Genomic DNA, 6,000 nt, shown 5'->3' with positions numbered 1-6,000 from the left:
TCTTCCCCCTGACCTGCAACAACATTTTGTCCACTCTGCGTGCCTCTGCTGCCTTACACCAGAGCCACATATGAGTGTGCTTCTCAAGCCGGCAAACAGCGACACCCGGGCTTCTCCTGATGATGAGAGTCGACGTCAGAGTGGTTTCCATGAATATTGATGTGGAGGATAGTCTGTTTCATAGAAGAACAGAAGGAGGCAAGATGGCTGCCCTTTAGGATTTGTTAAAGAGGAGATCCAGACGGTTTGTTGGAATTTCTACAAAGTGGAGGGACGTAAAAAGGAGGTGAGAATTTGTTCAGTGGGTTAATACTCCGCTTATCCTTATCCCCTTTAACCTTGGGTGTGTTTTTGGTGGTTTTTGTGTCAGGCGAGGTCTAGCAAATGTCCCCCACCGTAAAAGCAAGAGCCAACATAATAAGGAGGGGATATTAGATAAAGCTACTCCAACATGGCTGACGATTTTCTTTCTTTCTTTTTTTTTTTTTTTTGCCAGATGAAATTCAAAGACACCTTCTCTGTTTCCCTGAGTGTTCTGTGTTCACTCAACATTCTTGTTGCTTTTGAATGCATCATAGAAAATGGTGCTCTTAGTCTGCTTGTTCAGGAGTTTTTCGTAAAGCATAATGTAAATGCCTGTATAGTGCTCTCTTTCTTTGCTTAACATTTCTACCTTGCTTTTTGTTAGGAGGCACATATTATTAAAGGTGTGCTTGAGTATGTAATATGTGTTACTAAATGAGTACATTTGTTTTAAGAGGGGGAAGGCATTTTTAACATTTATGTGTAATTAATGGCTATTATGAAAGATGGTGTTTTTATCTAAATATGTTTAGATGCATGAAGTATTGCCCTCTGTGGCTTGTTCCTTTCATATCCATAGCTGTGTAAGTGTTTGTATTGTTCAGGAAGGTAGACTATATGTAGGAGAGTAAAAGTCCAACCTGGACATGTCCAGCAGTAAGTGCATAGTGTCTGCACAGCAGTGGAGTAGCTTCTGGCTTTGTGTATCTCTGTGAATCAGCTTTCATTGCTTTCACCACTGAATGACAAGAAAACACAAAAGCAAAATCCCAAGGAGAAGCAAAGGAGAAGAGAACAGTGGTGGCAGAGTGTAGTGAAGGCAGACAAGGTCAGAAAGCTCTGAAGGAACTGTAACTCAATCCTACCGCACCATTAACTGGGGGAACAAGAATGGTAATTCTGGAGCAGGTTTCTCTCTTTTTTTTTCTCTTCTACTTTGAGGCTAAACAAGTGATGTGTTCTTTTGAAAACTGTGCTGTTGGTAAATAGATTATTGACACCACAAAGAGAAATATGTGTCTCTGTGTGATGTGTACTCATTTTTGTAGGAATTAGTTTAGAATAACAGCATGATGACTTGATACTTTGCCAGATAAAGAGAAATAAACTACAATAATAGAGGGATAGCAGTGAAGTAATCACCTGTTTACCCATACAATTTTGTGTTTTGTGCCAGAATGCAGATACTTTAGAAATGCACTGGTTAAGTATATGATAACATGTAAATTCAGATTTGTTATAGGACATCAGGTTTAATCTCAATTAGCAAATAGCTCATTTGTTGTTAGTTTTTTTTCCTGAATTCATTAAGTACTAGTACTTCAAGATTAACATCTGAATGGCCCATTAGAATATAACAGATCTCCCTTAGGTTTGTGTATTGGGTTTGTGTATTCTACTGACTACAGTCGTAATGTAGCTACAGCATGGCCTCAGGTAGAAAAAGCAAAATAAAGGCCTTGCCTGGAAGGTGAAGGATAATGACTGACCTTTAATTGGGCATTGTAGCTTCACAGTGTAGGCTGTCTGCAGGAGCAATGCAGGATTTCAGTTTTACTTCAAGTCAATGCTGAAGTTTTCTGAAACTGTTTCAGGTGAACACTGACATAGTGAAAATAGTTACATTTACAAAGTGAAATGCATGGATAGAAGAACAGTGAAGTCAAAATAAAGTCAGGTCCTTGTCAAATGATCGCCATGCTTTTTAAGATGGCGGGGAAAAAAAAAAGAGGAACGTTATCCTCTAACAGCCAAATGTTCCCCTTCTAGATTTGAATTAAGCATTTATTCTAAAATGCTCATGTTTACATGCTGCATTCCTGTGGATGCCTGCAGAGTGTGTGTAGCCTTTACACTACACACACTTTACCCTAAAAAAAAGGTATCTGCTTGTAGTTGAAGAGAATCCCATTTTTACTCCTCGTGAAATGTCAAGAAACTTTTGTACCAACAATGCTGGTGAGCCCCTCTGACGCAATGGCATGACAGTGTTTTGATATGGCAAGCATGGTCATTGACTCTGTAGTGTCAACACCAGTGCTTAAGCAGTGCTGTTCTCCATAGTATTCATAAAGTATGTTGTGACTGCACGAGATCAGGTGATCCATGCTTTTGTGTGCATGTGTGTGTGTTTGCGCACACACGCGTGCGTACATGTTTGGGTGTGTGTGTGTGTGTGTGTGTGTGTGTGTGTGTGTGTGGTGATCCCATTGCCCCATTCATAATGTTAAGACACTGTAGATAATGTTTCATGTGAATGACCAGATTAGGTCATTCCAGTTGGATTTTGTTGATTTTATGTACCTTGTAAACTTTAGAGATAAAATGTGTAAGATTGTTCTTTGAACAGCTCAAACTAGCTCACAACAAGGCAGGTCTGTATCTTGTGTATCAAGTAGACTATCTTTGATTCCTCTATTTATTTTTAACTCCCCCTTAAGCACATTAAACATCACATTCCACTCTATATCTGCTACATATCTAGATCTTTGGATGGATTGAATCTAACCCAGTTTACTGTATACTAATCAAAGCACATTATAAATGGTTGTCATAGTTTGAGTGTACAATTTGTGCTCCCCTTTGTGTTCAGTTGTACTGTACACAGGATTCACACATGCTAATCCTGACCTGCATATTATAAAATATAAACAAATAAAAACACAATCTTACTGGAGGTGTTTTCATGAGGCTCTGCAAGCTTGCTGTTACATCAGCAGCTGAAAAGGCACCAGGGCATTAATGGGCCTATAAGGAGGCTGAGTGGGGGAAGGGCCAGATAGATCAATCACATGCACATAGCTTCTCTCATCTATCCACACCTACAGATAAAGCCGTGTGGTTGGATTGCTCCTTCGTTATGGCCTTAAGTCCCCTTTATGTCACTCCCAAGGGAAAAGACAATATCACCTTTGGGAAGAATGTCTGGTTGCCATAGTGTTCCACAACAATGCTGTCCACTTACAATACCCAAGCCCTCACCCAAGCCTTCACCTCTGACCCTCTGTCCAGCCCACGCATCATATTTCCAGCCAGGGGCTGCTGCACTAATGACACAGAGAAACAGGCCCAGTGGCAGGCTAGACATTTTAGATTGCACTACCTGGCTGACTGGCTGGTCATAGCTCTCGACTGCTTTCCCGAGACAAAATGGCGAGATACTGAGTGTTGTATTGATTTCTACAATATTGATTTCCCTCTTGTCTGCGATTGGGGGTTGTTTTTCTACAGAGAGCAAGGGAGAAGCAGCAAAACCACAATCAGTTGTTTCTGCAATGGAATCTGGGAGTGAAAATGTCACTGTTTTACACACATTTTTATACATTCTCACCAACTTCACCATCAGTAATGCACAGCTGATCTTGTAATCAAAGCCAAGCTGCAAATTAAAAGCACTGAAAATGTGCAAAAAAATGTGGATTTACTGGATAAGGTTGAACGGTGTTAACTCAGTCATCCCTGTGGAGTTTTGATAGAGAAGGTTTAAATGCAGACTGTTTGTCATTTTAGTCATCATGATATTTGCATGAGTTTAACCATTTGCCGGATGGTTATCCGTGTAGTACTGATCAGGATCAAACACTCTTTTGACCGGTGAATAATTTCTTTATGTATGGTCAGTTGTGGGTTTGATAGAGTTGCATGCTTGTCCTCTCTGAAAATAACTTTAAAGAATGTCTATTAACTTAAGCCATATCACAAAAAATATGTCAGTTATCAATAACTGCCAAACCAGATCCACGCCAAACCCCAAAAAGAAAGAAAGGCTTTCCGTCCCGTATGATGTAATTATGGCTTGGGAGTGGTTTATTGGTCATCGCTGGGAATGTGCAGTAGTAATAATGCTTTTATGAGTCTGGCATACAAAAATGTTATCAGTGATTGCCACACCACACACTCTGTGAATCCCAAATACAACTCGTGGCCTTCTTTTTCCACGAGGCTGCGCGTTGTGAACCCGCTGAGGCGTAATTATGGAGTGAGAGTGATAAGGCTCTGTTTGAGTGGCACAGGGCTGGAGGGAGTGTTGCTGGCCCTGTGAGCATGTATCGATGTCAGGGTTTACCTCAGGGGTGAGACAGCAAGGGCAGCGACTCAAAAGCTTCCTCCACGTGAGCACACGCACATGGCCGCTCTGTTTACAAACACTATCCTGGCATTCTGCAGAGAGAGAGGCAAGTGAGATGTTACGTAACCGCCCCAAAGCGAATAGCATCTCTTCCCGCTTCTCGCCAGGCCGCTCCTCCTATGCTTGGACAATCTTCTTCAATGGCGTTTTTCGCCGGTTCCGCTAGTAGAAGCTAAAAATAAAAAAATAAAAAAAGAAATTAAGAGCCCCAGCTACAACAGCGTCTGTGCTCGAGAACGTGGCGAGAGTGAGAGCAGGTCTTTTCTTATGTTGATGCCACTTTGATAGCGAATAGCTCCTGCGAAGGTGAATGCCTCAACAAATCAGGAGAGTAAACTGGCTGTAAACTTTCCTGTCAAATCAGATGATTTCATAAACTCTCTTTACACTTCCAGCTTTGGGGTATTGAATCAAAATTGCAATATTTGTAAGGTTTCATGGACGGTGTCAACAGAAAACTCAATGCATGTTGTATATACAAACAACTCAATGTACCCAGACACTGGTATAGGCACATTTGACTCCATAGTCACTTTCCATCTTATTGCACTGCTTGACATGAGTTATATTCATAGTTGAAAAAACTTGGTTTGACAAAAATCTAGGGCTGATTTTAGAAGTAAAAGTAATCCTTGTCAATGTCTATGTAAGTTAAATTGGAAATGAAGCTAGTGCTCTTGAAAGGTAGGGTAAAAAAAGTTGGAATAAAAATTTTAAAAAATGTTGGAGTTTCAGTAATGGAAAGTGGAAAATGCCTCCTTACCAGCCATGAGGTGGCTTTCCAAACAAAGGCATAACAATGTGTGACGAGGTAGCAAACTTGCACACAGGCCGTCAATATGCCTTAGAAATCCTGAAAAGTGACCTAACCTCATGCTAGGATCTGACCTTTGGTAAGACTCTAACGTCAAAACGTATAGAGTTCAGTCAGTTCCACTTAAATCAATTCTGTGACAATGAGGAACCTTTTTGAGAGGTCTAAGCCTGAAAGGTTCATCGGAAAAAAAGTTTGTTTTCAGGACAATAAAAACTTGTCAAAATTCATCTGCTGTATAAAAAAGGCTAATCTAGCTCAATATCTGAAACGCAATTTCTATAGCCAATGCCCCTGTCACATGCAAAGCTCTGGCATGATAGCGCTATCTCAAAGGGGTCCATGGTGCTCAAAACAACTGCTTCTGATGGCTGTTTGTCCTCCTCTGAAATGGCTGTCAGATATGGACGTGGTTGCTGCAAGGAGCTGTCATTGAAAAGGTTAGGCCCCATGGCCCCCTGTTGTCTACACAAGGAGCACAAAGACAGACAGCTGGTCCCGAATGTCATTTAGAAGCGTAACCCTACCGAAGGCTTTGAATGACATCACTAACTATTTCTGAGGGCTTCGAGTGGCTCAGGCTCAATATTAGGTTTCCTAAGTGGAATGTACGAGTGCAGCAGCTGGTGTCTTTCCGAGCCGGACTGCTCGATGACAATCAGGCTGGTTTTTGCGTCCATATATGTATTTGTATTGGGATTTTCTCAAAGTCTGATTTTAGCTCTGTAGCTCTGGTCTGAATGGATAGAGACTC

General features: G+C 41.1%; 1 protein-coding gene across 1 annotated transcript in view; it reads left to right on the top strand.

Moving 5' to 3' along the window:
- Nucleotides 1-240: 240 nt before the first annotated feature.
- The window catches only part of tet2 (tet methylcytosine dioxygenase 2), a 28,829-nt gene continuing 23,069 nt past the window's right edge, over nucleotides 241-6,000 (top strand). Inside the window, exon 1 of the mRNA XM_022765428.1 lies at nucleotides 241-286. The gene's annotated coding sequence lies outside the window, so the exon portion shown is untranslated. The remainder of the gene's footprint in view (nucleotides 287-6,000) is intronic.

Source organism: Seriola dumerili, unplaced genomic scaffold (genome assembly GCF_002260705.1).
Source record: "Seriola dumerili isolate Sdu_G_001 unplaced genomic scaffold, Sdu_1.0 BDQW01000686.1, whole genome shotgun sequence".
Classification (NCBI taxonomy): Eukaryota; Metazoa; Chordata; class Actinopteri; order Carangiformes; family Carangidae; genus Seriola; species Seriola dumerili.
Note: the sequence above shows the minus strand (reverse complement) of the source record. Positions and strands in the feature narration are given on the sequence as shown.